This window comes from Heterodontus francisci, chromosome 35 (assembly GCF_036365525.1).
Source record: "Heterodontus francisci isolate sHetFra1 chromosome 35, sHetFra1.hap1, whole genome shotgun sequence".
NCBI lineage: Eukaryota > Metazoa > Chordata > Chondrichthyes > Heterodontiformes > Heterodontidae > Heterodontus > Heterodontus francisci.
Genome location: NC_090405.1, coordinates 22336216 through 22349945, shown reverse-complemented (window position 1 = coordinate 22349945; position 13730 = coordinate 22336216).

Genomic DNA, 13730 nt, shown 5'->3' with positions numbered 1-13730 from the left:
TCTGGAAGACTGAGGAAACAAAGTTTAGAAAATTAAAAAAGTGTTTGGCAGTGCTCAAGTGTATCTATTTCAATGCAAGGAGTATAGCAAATAAAGCAGATGAGCTGAGGACAGATAGAGAGGTGGCAGTATGATATCATAGCTCTGAGAGAAACATGGCTTAAGGTGGGACAGGAATGGCAGCTCAACAGTCTTGGTTACAGGGTTTTCAGACGCGATAGGGAGGGAGATAAGAAAGGAGGGAGAGTGGCAATTTTTGTCAAAGCAACAGTACGGCAGCAATAGAAAGGGATTTTAACCACCCAAACATTAACTGAGATAGTTTTAGTGTAAAAGGAATTGAGGGAGCAGAATTCTTGTGATGCATTCAGGAGAAATATTTTAGCGAATATGTAACAAGTCCAACAAGAGAGGACGCAGTTTTAGGAAATGAAGAGTGGCAGTGGGAGAGCATTTTGGTGGTAGTGATCATAATTCAGTCAGTTTTAACATAATTATGGAAAGGACAAGGATACAACAAGAGTTAGAGTTCTCAATTGGGGCAAGGCCAACTTTACTAAGCTGAGGAGTGATTTAGCGAAAGTGGACTGGAAACAGGTACTTGAAGGTAAATCAGTGTCAGAGCAATGGGAAGAATTCAAGGGGAGATTCCAGGGGTTCAGAGTCAACATGTTCCCTCAAAGAAAAAGGGTGGGAAGGCCAAATCAAGAGCCCCATGGATGTCAAGGAGCTTATGGGTATGATATGGCAGTAAAGGAAAAATTATGCCCGACACAGAGAACTCAATACGACAGAAAGCTGAGAGGTCTATAGAATGTGGAGGGGGGAAATCAACATTGAAATTAGGAAAACTAAGAGAGGCATGAAAGAATATTGGCAATCAAAATCAAGGTAAACACAAAGATGTTTTATCAATACATTAAGAGTAAAAGGATAACTAAGGAAAGAGGAGGGCACAGAAAAGACCAGAAAGGTAACCTATATGTAGGGGCAGAAAATGTTGGCATTGTTCTTAATAAATACTTTGCATCTGTCTGCACAAAAGAGGGGGACGACGCAGATATTGTAGATAAGGAAGAGGGGTGTGAAGTATTGGATATGATCAACAGAGGGAGAGAGGACATACTAATGGAATTAGCTTATTTGTAAGTTGATAAATCACTAGGGATGGATGAAATGTACCCCAGGCTGTTAAAAGAAGCAAGAGAGGAAATAGTGGAAGGTCTGACCATCGTTTTCCAGACCTCATTGGATACAGGTGTTGTGCTGGAGGATTGGAGGACGGCTAACATTGTACCTCTGTTTAAAAAGGGAGTGAGGGCTAGACCGAATAATTACAGGACAGTCAGTCTAACCTCAATAGTGGGAAAATTATTGGAATCTATTCAGAGAGACAGGATAAAATGTCACTTAGAAAGGCACAGATTAATCAAGGATAGTCAGCATGGATTTGTTAAGGGAAGATCTTGTCTGAACAACTTGATCGAAATTTTGAAGAATTAACAAGGAAAATAGATGAGGGTAGTGCAGTTTATGATGTGGTCTACATGGATGTAAATGTAGGGGGCATGATCAAGAAGTTTGCAAATGACACAAAGATTGGCCATGTGGTAAATAGCAAGGAGGATAACTGTAGGCTGCAGGAAGATCTTGATGGTCTGGTCAGATGGGCAGAAAAATGGCAAATTGAATTCAATCCAGAGAAGTGTGAGGTGATGCATTTGGGGAGGTCAAACAAGGCAAAGGAATACATGATTAATAGGAAAATGCTGAGAGGTGTAGAGGAAGTGAGGGACCTTGGAGTAAATGTCCACAGATCCTTGAAGGTAACAGGACAAGTTGATAAGGTGGTTAAAAAGGCATATGGAATCCTTTTTTTTTCGACGAGGTTTAGAATATAAGAGCAGGGAGGTTGTACTGTAACTGTATAAATCATTAGTAAGGCCACAACTTGAGTACTGTGTGCAGTTCTGATCACCTCATTACAGAAAGGATGTAATTGCCCTGGAGAGGGTACAGAGGAGATTTATGAGGATGTTGCCGGGACTGGAAAAATGCAGCTATGGGGAAAGATTGGATAGGATGGAGCTGTTCCCCTTGGAACAGAGGAGGCTGAGGGGAGATCAGACTGAAATGTACAAAATTTTGCGGGGCCTGTATGGAGTTGAAGTTGAAGGGCCTGTTCACCTTAGCAGAGAGGTCAGTGACTAGGGGAATAGATTTAAAGTGATTGATATAAAGATTACAGAGGAGATGAGGAAAAGTTTTTTTTCAGCCAGAGGGTGGAGGGGGTCTGGAACTCACTGCCTGATAGGGGAGTTGAGACAGAAACCCTCAACTCATTCAAAATGAGTCTGGATATACACCTCAAATGACGTAATCTGCAGGGTTATGCACCAAATGCTGGAAGGTGGGATTAGAATGGGTGGACAGTTTTCATCTGGCACAGACACAATGGGCCAACTGGCCTCTTCCTGTGCCATAAACTTACTTTGATTCTATAAATTACCCAGCTGCTGCAGTGGAATTTGAACTCATGTCTCTGGTCCATTAGTGGAGACTTTTGGATTACTCGTCCTGTAAAGTAACCACAAAATCACCATACCCCTGGATGAGAGTTTTTACAGGTTTGTAATTTTATTTTCAGATACGGCACTGAAACAGGCCCTTCAACCCACCGAGTCTGTGCCAACCAACAACCACCCATATACACTAATCCTACATCAATCCCATATTCCCTCCCACATCTTCACACGAGGGGCAATTTACCTAACAACCTGCAATTCTTGGGCTGTAAGAGGAAACTGGAGCACACAGCAGAAACCCACGCGGTCACAGGGAGAACTTGCAAACTCTGCAGAACTGAACCCAGGTCAGTGGAGCTTTGAATCTGCAATGCTAACCACTGCGCCACTGTGCCGCCATAATGTGGAGTTCAGTCTACACAAATGGAATTGATAATCTATTTCACTCTGATCATGTATGAGATGTTTTTGGCTGGAAAATAATGCGTATCATAGACAACTGTATTTTTTATTTCCGCAGTCTGGGTGAGTTCTGTCCAGGCATCTAATTTACATCACAGTTTACACTTCATATCAGCATTGCTCAATCTGATACTGTATGTGATTTTTGGACTGGCAATGATTAGATCAATCTACACTAATGGAATTGATACTGCATGAGTTTTTGGAATAGTATGTAATGTTTAGGTCAATGTGCACTAATAGAATTGATACTGTATTTCAATTTGATATTGTATGAGTTTTTAGAATGGTATATAATGTTTAGATCAATCTACACTAATAGAATTGATACTGTATTTCAATTTGATATTGTATGAGGTTTTAGAATGGTATATAATGATTAGATCAATCTACACTAATGGAATTAATACTGTATTTCAGTTTGATATTGTGTGAGGTTTTAGAATGGTATATAATGTTTAGATCAATCTACACTAATGGAATTAATACTGTATTTCAGTTTGATATTGTATGAGGTTTTAGAATGGTATATAACGTTTAGATCAATCTACACTAATGGAATTAATACTGTATTTCAGTTTGATATTGTATGAGGTTTTAGAATGGTATATAATGATTAGATCAATCTACACTAATCGAATTGATTCTGTATCTTTCAATTTCACAGCGTGCGTGAGTTCTGAACTGGTATCTAATTTGTGTCTCAGCTTACAATATCTTTCAGCACCTTTGAAACTTTCACTGTAATGAATGTTGGACTTGTATGTAACTTGTACCTCAGGGTACACTATGGGGATGTTTAAACATCCTTTATAATGAATGGGTGTGAGCTTTGGGTATGATATTTAATTTAAATCTCAGGGTACATCATTAGCTGAGATTCTGTGCCATTCAATCAGTAACGTGTGCCAAATCTATCTGATATTTAATTGCTCGCTGAGTCTGCATTATATTTAGATTGACACATTGTATTTCAATCTGCTAGTGGGTGTGATTTTGACCTGGGATTGATGTATCTGACTGTCAGTGGGACTGAATTGGGGCGAAATGGAAACAACTTCTTTTTCTCCTGCTTTGTTTGATTGAAAATGTGTCTCTGGAACTCGGGATCAATGTGGGCCTGACTACTTCTGCAGTCTGAGACTAGGGAACTGATGAACTGTCTATCCCTCTGTACTCTGAGTGATAATGTACCTACTGTGTGTGAGAGGAGTTGGCTGCACTGTTCCTTGTGCCTCGAGTGCAGCAACCATCACATTCATCACGATACCTTCAAGTATTTGCCTGTATGAAGAAAAAATATATCTTATAACTCAAGAACAGTTGAGGGGCAAAATATCAAAGAGGTGAATTTAATTTCTCAATTAATAATCATTAAGAACACCCACTAATGAAAACCAGTGTCAGTATCTGCCTCCACTGAAGTACTGAAGCTCCCAGCTCCTGCATCACAAGTGTTCTGGGCAGATCCATCCAGACAAAACACTGCACTGGGATCATCCCAACTGCTCTATGCTCTACACATATTTCCAGCCACCCTGCTTCATATGCACAAATTTTAAAAAATGAAGCCCGATATGTATATCCCTCAATTCATTTCTCCCCATACACTTGTTCATTTGTTCCACCTCCCCTTAAGTGCATCAATACTATTCACCCCAACCTCTCCCTGTGATAGAAAATTCCAGATTCTATCCATTCACTGCATAAATACCTTTTTCATGAATTCCTCATTGGTTTTATGAATGTTGATTTAATATTTTTGGCTCTTATTTCAGAAACCACCACAAGTGGAAACATGTCTCTGTGTATTCTATAAAAGCCCTTCACTATTTCCTCACTTTTTTTCATTTGTTCCTGGGACATAGGCATCGCTGGCTATGCCAGCATTTATTGCCCATTACAAATTGCCCTTGACAAAGTGGTGGTGAGCTGCCTTCTTGAGCCGCTGCAGTCCTTGAGATGCAGGAATACCAACAGTGCTGTTTGGAAGGGAGTTCCAGGATTTTTACCCAACGACAATGAAGGAATGGCGATACAGTTCCAAGTCAGGATGGTGTGTGGCTTGGAGAGGGACTTGCTGGTGGTAGTGCTCCCTTGCATCTGCTGCCCTTGTCCTTCTCGGTAGTAGAGGTTCAGAGTTTGGAAGGTACTGTTGAAAAAGCCTTAGTGTGTTGCTGTAGTGCATCATGTAGATTGTACACACTGCTGCCACTGTGCATTAGTGGTGAATGGAGTGAATGTTGAAGCTGCTGGATGGGGGCAATCAAGCAGGCTACTTGAGTGTTGTTGGAGCTGCACTCATCCAGGCAAGTGGAGAGTATTCCATCAAACTCCTGACTGGTGCCTCGTAAATGGTGGAAAGATGTAAAGATGTGGGGAGACAGGAGGTAAGTTGCTCACTGCAGAATTCCTAGCCTCTGACCTGCTTTTGTAGCAAATGCATTTATGTGGCTGGTCCAGTTCAGTTTATGGTCAATGGTAACTCCCCCAATGTTGATGGTGGGGGTTTCAGTGATGGTAATGCCATTGAACATCAAGGGGAAATGATTAGATTCTCTCTTGTTTGAGATGGTCATTGCCTGGCATTTATGTGACGCAAATGTTATTAACCACTTATCAGCCCAAGCCTGGATGTTGTCCAGGTCTTGCTACATCTGGACACGGGCTGCTTCAGTATCTGAGGAGTCATGAATGGTGCTGAACATTGTGCAATCATCAGTGAACATCCCCACTTTCGGCCTTGTGATCCCACTTCTGATAAGTTGTCTTTTGACTTAACTAGAGGCATTTGGGAGCAGCGACGAAGAGCAAACAGAGAGCATGAAAGAATATTGACAAGCAAAATCAAAATGGATCCAAAGATGTTTCATCAATACATTGGAGTAAGAGGCAACTGAGGAAAGAGTAGGGCCCATCAGGGTGGAAGATGTGGGTATGTTTGTTAATGAATACTTTACTATCTTCACAAATGAGGGGGTGATGCATATATTGTAATTAAGGAGAAGGAGTGTGAAGTATTGGACATGATAAACTGAGGGAGAGAAGAAGTATAAATGGGATTAGCATCCTTGAAAGTGGATAAATCATCAGGACTGGATGAAATGTACCCCAGGAGGTTAAAAGAAGCCAGGAAGGAAATAGTGGAAGGTCTGACCATCAGTTTCCAATCCCTCACTGGATACAGGTGTGATGCCAGAAGATGGGAGGTCTCGTAACGTTGCAATAAAAGCAAAATTCTGCAGATGCTGGAAATCTGAAATAAAAACTATTAGCGCTGGAAATACACAGCAGGTCTGGCAGCAACTGTGGAGAGAGAAGCAAAGTTAATGTTTCTGTTCTGATGAAAGGTCACTGACCTGAAATGTTAACTTTGCTTCTCTCTCCACAGATGCTGCCAGACCTGCTGTGTATGTCCAGCACTTTTTGTTTTTATTGCTAACATTGCACCATTGTTGAAAAAGGAAGCGAGGGAACAATTAAAGGCCAGTCAGCCTAACCTCAATCGTGGGCGAATTATTGGAATTAATTCTGAGAGACAGGATAAACTGTCACTTAGAAAGGCTCAGATTAATCAAGTATCATCAGCATGGATTTGTTCAGGGAAGCTCCTGTCTGACGAACTTGATTGAATTTTTTGAAGAAGTAACAATGAGGATTGTGAGGATAGTGCAGTTGATGTGATCTACATGGATTTTAGCAAGGCTTTTGACAAGGTCCCACATGGCAAACTGGTTAAAAAAACATAAAAGCGCATGCGATCCAGGGGAATATAGCAAGCTGGATACAAAATTGGCTCAGTGGCAGGAAACAAGAAGGAATTGGTTACGGGTGTTTTTGCAACTGGAGGACTGTTTCCAGTGGTGTTCCACAGGGCTCACAACTAGGTCCCCTGCTTTTTGTGGTATATATTAATGATATGGACATAAATGTAGAGGGCACAATCAAGATGTTTGCAGATGACACAGAAATTGTCCGTGTTGTTGATAGGGAGGAGGATAGCTGTACACTGCAGGAAGATATCAATAGACTGGTCAGGTGGGCAGAAAAGTGGTAAGTGGAATTCAAATTGGACAAGTGATGCATTTGGGAGGTCAAAAAAGGCAAAGGAATACACAATTAATGGGAGAACACTGAACGGTGCAGAGGAAGTGAGGAACGTTGGAGTGAATGTCCACAGATCCCTGAAGTAGCAGTACAGGTCAATAAGGTGGTTCAGCAGGTATATGGAATCCTTTCCTTTATTAACTGAGGTATAGAGTATAAGGGTGACCTGGTATCCATGTCAATAAGTCACTGACAGCTAACATGCAGGTGCAGCAAGCAATTAGAAAGGCTAATAGTATGTTAGCCTTTATCACAAGAGGATTTGAGTACAGAATTAGTGAATTCTTGCTTCAATTGTATAGAACCTTGGTTAGACCGTACTTGTAGTACTGTGTACAGTTTTGGTCTCCTTACCTTAGGAAGGATATTATTGCCATGGAGGGAGTTCAACGAAGGTTCATCAGACTTGTTCCTGGGATGGTGGGACTGTTCTATGAAGAGAGATTGGGAAACTGGGACTGTATTCTCTAGAGGTTCGAAGAATGAGAGGTGATCTCATTGAAACCTACAAAATACTTAAAGGACAGTCAGGGTAGATGCAGCTAAGATGTTTCCCCTGGTTGGGGAGTCGAGAACCAGGGGACGCATTTTCAAAATAAGGGGGAAGCCACTTAGGACAGAGATGAGGAGAAATGTTGTTCCTCAGAGGGTTGTAAATCTTTGGAATTCTGTACCCCAGAGGGCTGTGGAAGCTCAGTCATTGACTATGTTTAAAGCAGAGATTGACAGATTTCTAAATACAAATGACATAAGGGAATATGACGAAAGTGTGGGGAAAAGGACATTGAAGTGGATGATCAGCCATGATCATATTGAATGGCGGGGCAGACTCGATGGGCTGAATGGCCGACTCCTGTTCCTATGTTCCGAACCCCACATGATCAGCGAGGCACAGCCTCAGACCGACTTGTCGGGTGGTGTAAACAGATATCACTGCTTCTGATTTTCACCAGAACAGAGAGTGAGATGTAACATTGATCATCAAACAGACTGTGAGAGAATGCAACAGAATAAAACACATGGAGAGACACTGTGGAATAACAAATAGATTAGATTGAAATGTTGAATTCTGATTGGAATGGATAAAACACCAGGAACAACAGATTAAATTGGGATTCTCATCACTATATTGATCTGAGACAGAAAAGCGAAACTGATGGAAAGAAGGGAAGAAGGAAGAAAAGAAAGAATGGAACTGTTCAATTTTTTTCAGTTTTTTCACTCGCCCATCAAAGCTGGATTAAAAAAAGTTGCAAATAACAGAGAATTTCACCAAAAAGGGAGATTAAACGCTGCAGAAAGCTTGGATCGAAGGATGTCCCAACAGATCACCTGTTTAACTGTCTCCTCACTGGGGGATTTCAATCAGTCAGCAATATTATTCGCGACCTTTTTTTTGTTAATGAACCCAGAACTGTCACTTGGTGTTAATATCTGTGTTCCGACTCCTGAATAATAAAATTGTGAGTTTCTCGATATTTTCTGGACACATTTCCTGCTGAAAGAACTCAGAACTCTTTTCTAATTTACACAATACTATATACACACTCATCAAGCCTCCGAAGCTAGCATCCTTGGTGCTGCTCTCTCTTCTCCCAAACCTCATCTCATGTGACTGTTACATCATCACTCTGACAGTGGGAGGGGTTGATCCCACTGTCTTCAGCATTAACCCTTTACATCCTTATACTGCACTGTCTGTCCAAAAAAATCAGTGGAGGGAACTTGATTTATCGAAACACCAACAGCTGCCAGTTGAAAATCAACTCAACCCATCAGAGAGAGAGAGAGAGAGAGACTGTCAGAGAACTTCCTGCATCCAGTCCTGACCCTGTTACACTCAGCAGATGCTCACCCAGACCCCACTCTCATCAACACTGAACATTTTTACTGAGACACTTCAAATACTGTTTATAAAAGGCAGGAAAGGTCAAAGTTCACACAGTTGTATTGAATCGAACAAAGTTTAATATATTCTGAACTTTTCTCAGTAACCACGAGACATAGGTTTTCTTATTTGGTTACTTTGATTTTTCTTGTTCCTGACTGACAAATATTCCAAACCTCAGATAAACCCAGTTGTGGGTGGCACAGTGGCGCAGTGGTTCGCACCGCAGCCTCACAGCTCCAGGAACCCGGGTTCGATTCCGGGTACTGCCTGTGTGGAGTTTGCAAGTTCTCCCTGTGTCTGCGTGGGTTTTCTCCGGGTGCTCCGGTTTCCTCCCACAAGCCAAAAGACTTGCAGGTTATAGGCCATTATAAATTGTTACTAGTATAGGTAGGTGGTAGGGGAAATATAGGGACAGGTGGGGATGTTTGGTGGGAATGTAGGATTAGTCTAAATGGGTGGTTGATGTTCGGCATAGACTCGGTGGGCCGAAGGGCCTGTTTCAGTGCTGTATCTAAAATCTAATCCCCCACTTGCGTCATGTCCCAGTCTCGGTTAAAAGCAACACATAATGACACAAACACTCTGCAACACAGAACGCGGTCACACGTTCCTTCAGTGAGATTAATGTCAAGCTGTTTTCCAGGTTGAATGGAACGGTGAACAAATTTCTATCAAAGAAATTACCTTTGAAATATCAGGACTGAATTTCTGGACAAGGAGGAACAGCCATTCCAAACTCACATCCTTCACAAAGGTTGTTTTCTCCTGTGACTGAAATTCATCATGTAACTTGAATTATGAGTTCAAGACACAGATGTGAACTTCTGAAGCATGTTGCTAATAATGACAGAAGGCTCTGCTGGGAGTTGAACCCAGGATCTCCTATTTAATAGGTAGGTGTTTTAGCCAACTAAGCTACAGAACCAAATAACAAATGTTTCTACAGTTGAAATCAGAAGAGGGCACTATATTCTCATCCCATTTCTCCACTGGTCACAACATATTTTAAACATTTCTCACTTCCTGATACAGTCAATCATATGCTCTATTTTTCTCTGTACTGAGAATGAATGTTTTGGAAGAAAATACATACATTCAATTGTTTCTGAAAGGTTACAGAACACAACATATGAGTAATATTCCCCATTGCTTTCTCAGTACTGATGGATTGTGAAGCGGGAGACAGCCAGAAGTCCCACTGAGCCGCACTGACCCCGAGCTGAGAAAGAAATGTGATAAAGTTCAATCTTTCACAGCAAGATGCTACAGAGAGAGGAGTCCCGAATCAAAGTGAGACTTTCTCATACTGTTGTTGAATTTCATGTCACACACTCCTTGTACTCTCTGCTAATGAAGCCCCAAAAAAGGGGAAAAACAGAATGGCACTCAAACTCACAACCCTGAGATTAAAAGTCTCATGTTCGACTGACTGAACTGTCACTTCTACTCAGTCTCTTATTGGATGGATGCAACTGTATGCTCCAATGCAGGGGCAGCTTTCAAATCCTCCCATGGATCCACATGTCAGTCTGAGTTACATGTTGTAGACTTAAGCAAAGGAAATCTGCTCACTTCCAAAACTATCAGTGAGTTGAAGCTGATTACGATCAACATCATCAGAGGTCAGAACTACCTGGTGAAAGAAAACACCCTGAAGAAGGATCCACGATTCTTCAAACGCATCAAAAAAGTGAAAAACCAATAAATCCATGAGTTAATCCAAACCAAACAACAGAAACACAGAAGAATTCCATTCCATACCAGATACTAGTCGTGTTGTTCCTGTATCCAGCTCTCAGTTACTGCTCCACCTTCATACACCCCCTTGGTGATCTGTACATTTTGTTCATTTCAATTTTGTCGACAGGCTCTTTGAATCCAGTTCTCTGGTCCTCAAACAGGCTCCGCATGAAAGTCAATTCCGCCTGCAACCGATCAATGACCTTCAACTAAAAACACGAAAGAGAATGGGCTCGTCTGGGAGTTGAACCCGGGATCTCTCGCATATTAACCAATTGCATACCCAAAGCGAGAATCATACCTCTAGACCAACGAGCCACTTACAATACATGTATTTTTAGCTCCTGTGGAAAAGCTGTTCATCCATTTTTTTTCAGATCAAAGCAACATCCTGTAAATGCTGAAATCATAACAGAAAGTGTTGGAAATGTTCAACAGCTCTGGCAGCATCTGTGGAGAGAGAAACACAGTTAACGTTTCAGGGTGTTCACCTTTTGTCTCAGCCATCCTTTCAGACTGCTTCTGTCCATCCAATCTCACTTTCTATTCTATCCACATTCTAACCATTCACTGCGTAATTACATTTTTCATGAATTCCTCATTTCTTTTATGAATGACAATTTCATATTTCCGGCCCTTGCTTCGGACACCACCACAAGTGGAATCATGTCTCCATCTACCCAATCAAACCCCTTCACTATTTCCTCACATTGCAATGTTTCTTTAACCCTGATAGACTGTGGAGTTTCTGCCGCTTGATTGCAGTTCTTGTTTCCTGCCAGTAGATGTCACCTCACTCCAATACAGTGAAGTTTACAAATCTGAGAGACACAACAGGAAATAATTGTTCACATTATAGTGAATGTGTGGGATTTCGAAACACGAGGAGTGGAGACGAGTTATTATTGCATTTTGTCAAAACAAACATAACTTATAATGTTGTGTTAAATCCATCACTCTGTTTTCTTGACTCTGCGAGTGACCTGGAGTCATTGAGTCACTGAGTCATTTGTGGGATAAAAGGAGGCCATTCGCCCCATTGAGTCCATGGCGGCTCTCCAGGGAACGATCCAGTCAGTCCCACTCGAATGCTCGATCCCCGTAGCCCTGTAAATTTATTTCCGTCAAGGGCCCATCCAAATTTTGTAATCATCGATTGTTTCCACTTCCATCACCCTCATGGGCAGCAAGTTGCAGATCATTACCAATCACTGTGTAAAAAAGGTTCTTCCGCACATTCCCCCTGCATCTCTTGCCCAAAACATTCAATCTGTGTCCCTAGTCCTTGTACCAATAGTTAATGGGAACAATTTTTCCTTGCCAACTTATCTAAAACTGTCATAGCCTTATACACCTCTATCAATTCTCCCCTCAATCTCCTTTGATACAGGCAGAACAACCCTAGCTTTTCCAGCCTAACCTTGAAACTATAACCCTCCATCCCTGGAACCATTCCGGTAAATCTCCTCTGCATCCTCTCAAGGATCCGCACATTCTTTCTAAAGTGTGGTGAGCAGAACTGGAAGCAACACTCCAATTGGGGCCAAACCAGAGCTTTATAATGGTTCAGCATAATTCCCCTGCTTTTGTACTCAATGCCTCTATTTATAAAGCCCAAGATCCCATCACTTTGCTAAGCACTCTCGCAATATATCTTGCCAACTTCAAAGATTGATGGACATGCACCCAAGTCCCTCTACTCCTGCACATTCTTCACCACTGTAGCATTGAGTATATATTGTCTCTCCCTGTTCCTTCTGCTAAAATACTTCACCTCACATCAATCACTATTAAATTCCAGCTGCCACCTGTCTGCCCATTCTGCTCGCCTATCACTGTCCTGTTGCAAACAATTCATATCATCCTCACTGTTTGCCACTCATCCAGGTTTGGTGTTATCGGCATATTTTGAGATTCTACTCTATATTTCAAGATCCAAGTCATTTATCTGTAGCAAAAAAAGCAGTGGTTCTAGCACTTACCCCTGGGGAACACCACTGTCGACTATCCTCCAGTCTGACAAAGAACCATTTAATATGACTCACTGTTTTCTGTCCTTTAGCCACTTTTCTATCAAATTGGACACTGATCCTCCTATTCCATGAACCTCAATTTTGTTAACCACCCTTTTATGTGGTACCTTATCAAATACTTTCATAAAATCCATATGAACAACATCCACTGCATTCCCTTCATCAACCTGCTCTGTTAGTTCATCACAAAATGCTGTTAGATTAGTCAAGCATGAACTTCCATTTATAAATCCATGCTCACTATCCTTAATTAACTCAAACCTCTCCAAGTGACTGTTGATTTTTCCCTGTTTATTGTTTCTGAAACCTTACCCACCACTGCTGTTAATCTAACTGGCCTGTAGTTAGCCGTACTGTCCTTACACCCTTTCTTGAATAAGGGTGTCACATTTGCCACTGTTGAATCCTCTGGCACCTCCCCCGTATCAAGGGAAGATTGGAAGATTATAACAAGCCCTTCCGTTATCTGCATCCGCATTTCCTTTTGCAATCTGGGATGTAAGCCAACTGGACCAGGTGATTTATCTACCCGAAGCACAGCCAGCCTTTTTAGTAGCTCCCTCTCTCAATTTGTACCCGATCCATTGCCTCTACTCTCTCCGCTTCTACTGATATTTTGTCAGATTCCAATTCCTTAGTGATCACTGATACAAAGTACTCATTAAATATATTAACATTGCCCAGCACCTCTGAGCATATACTATCCTCTTTGTCTTTAATAAGGCCCACTCCACCTCTTACTACCCACTGATTACTTATCTACTGCTCAAAGATCTTTGGGTGCCCTTTCATGTTGACTGCCATTCTCTTCTCATAGAAATAAACAATAAGCTAAATATAGAAGATATAAATATTTCCCATCCTTGATGAGGTGGAATTTTTTATGTTGTGGGTGGTAATGTCCTGACCCACGAGTGTGGTGGAAGCAGAGACAATCAATGATTTGAAAAGGAAATTGGATGGATACTTGAA